We start from the raw sequence: 2,440 nt of genomic DNA, 5'->3' as shown, positions 1-2,440 counted from the left end.
TTCCCAATTTTCAACCAGGTCTAACATTGGGGATCCGGCCCTTTGCCTTCAATGAAGCGAGGCTGAATTTTTAAAGAGAAGAAAGTTGACATTCTGGAGTGACATTCAACTTTAAATAAATTCACGGACACATGTGAGACCGTAGATTGTGACGGTGAAAACAACAACAACAGAGACGTGTGGCTAATCACTTTGCTGAAATCCCACAGCATTTTTCCCAAAGGTAGTCCAGACCCACATTTTTCCACTGAACTTTTTATATTAAGTTTGAAGGGTTATTAGCTAGAGGCTGTTTATTAGCTAGAGGCTGTTTATTAGCTAGAGGTGCCTGAGAAAATATGGGAGTTGAATCTAACATTTTGTTAAAGGGGACATTTAAACTCACGTCTTTTACTTTTAACTCTGTATCTTCATAAACATAGTTACTCGAACAACCGATCTCCATTTGATGTGCTGTAATTAGAGGCAAAATACACCGAATTCTCCATGTAACCCACTGGTGAGTATGCATCAGCTGCCCTCCCCCGTGATGCGTAATGCATACAGATTGTGAGTCTGTTACAATACCTAAGAAGTGTGAGCTATTTAGCTCGAGATACAGCAGGTCTAACGATCCAACCCTGCATCAGCCATCACCAAATCAGCAATGCTGAATTCTCGATGCTTCCAGGCTCTGTTTTGCTGCATCTCTGAGTGTTCCCTGGCAACCCATGAGTACTGCTCCGAGAAAGGTCAAGCCAAGCCATGCTGAGACGGCTGCCAATGGCAGAGACCGGCCCTCGGAGAAGGGGGGCTCCGTGAGAGCCTTTTCCTTTGAGAAGCAGGCTGCTGCTGCTAGAGAACTCTCCCCTTTCCTTAGCCCGGGATCCCTTCCGGGTTCGTACATTAGAGCAGGGGGTTTCAAACTTCGGGTCGCGACCCGGCACGGCACAACGTCAGGCATTGGGTCACCTGGCCGTAGGGTGACCTGTGACGAGCAGGGGTCCTAAGCAATGTTCTTGCTGATGTTTTCCATCCATGTGCGGAATAAATTTTGCGATGTGCACTGAGGGGTGGATATGGATGTGCACCACCCATAGAAATCCATGCTGCTGGCGGGGGGCACTCCAGGTGCTCTGCTAATCAGATGGGCAGCATTGGCATCTCTCCTGCCCCCCTTGGCCCTAGGGCTTGGGGTTCCATGTGCTGCCCCCACCCTGAGCACTAGCTCCACACCCCCATTTGCCAAGTCCCGGCCAACGGGAGATGCAGGGGGGTCTGTGCCTGCAGGACAGAGCAGTGTGCACAGGGACATCAGCGGGGTTATGCATGGAGGTTGTGATAAATGGCAGGAAAGGAGGGGAGGGGAAACACACACACACACACACACACACACACACCGGTGCTCCCCATTCCATCCCTAGCTGTTAAAGGAGAAAGAGGGGCCCTCTTGGCAGCTCATGCACCCCAAGCCAGTTTCTAGCCACTGGTGTAGCATTAGTAGCAACTGGTCAACAGCTGCATGGTTCCACCCCAGAGCTGGCTGCACTGAGCAACGTCACCTCTTAGAGCATCTGGTTTAGCAGTGAGCTAAATTGGTTCTCAGCGCACCATCGCAATAGGGGGGCTATTCCACTGAAGGCCGCCCATGTAAGGGGCATTTATCCCACTGGTATTAATACCATACTCACTGGCAGGCTGGGCCCAGGTGAGACGACATCCCTGCCGCGGTCATGGCCATCTGGACCCAGGAGTTTGAAGCTGGGGTTTTCTATTACGGGGGGAGGAAATGCTGATACCCGGCAAAGTCTTTACTGCCTGGTAAATACACTCGTTAATCTTCCCTCTCATCGGCTCCACAGGAGGGGCCGGGGGACCCCACCGGACGCGCCGGCCTGATCACACCTGCCTTGCCAGGGCGCGAGGTGCACAGCGGTGTCTGAGCCGTTAGCGGGGGGGAGGGGGAGAGCCGATCCGGAGTTAGCCACATGTTGATGGTGAAATGGGCTTCTTTGGTGCTTACTAAGCAGCTGAAAAGCCGGCGTCTAATTAGCAGCAGGACCAGGAGAAAGGCTGAGGGGGCTGAGTCAGCAAAGTCGCGGGGTAACGGCGGTAGCTGGCGGTGGGCACCTCCAAGCCCCTTGCACGTTCAGCGCACGCTGCCTGACAGCCCCAGGCCTCAGCATGTGAGCGGGGGGGAGGGGACGAGTTTCCAATCGTTCCGGCCCTGAATCCGCACAGCGCCTATGTCAGGGGGCGTCTGCCCCGCACCGGCCTCCGAAGGGTTAAATCCAGCCCTGGGAGAGGACTGAGCTGCTGTTCCCCCCCCCCCAGTCCTGCAGCTGAGGCCCATACGGCCAATTAGGGCCCAGCTGGGGCTGTATTAACAGGGCTCCTGGAGGGGAGCAAAACCCTCATTGGCATTGCAGCTGGGGAGCAGGAGGGACCTGGCTGCCAGGGG

Source organism: Pelodiscus sinensis, chromosome 9 (genome assembly GCF_052426305.1).
Source record: "Pelodiscus sinensis isolate ZL-2025 chromosome 9, ASM5242630v1, whole genome shotgun sequence".
Classification (NCBI taxonomy): Eukaryota; Metazoa; Chordata; order Testudines; family Trionychidae; genus Pelodiscus; species Pelodiscus sinensis.
This window is presented reverse-complemented; position numbering follows the sequence as displayed.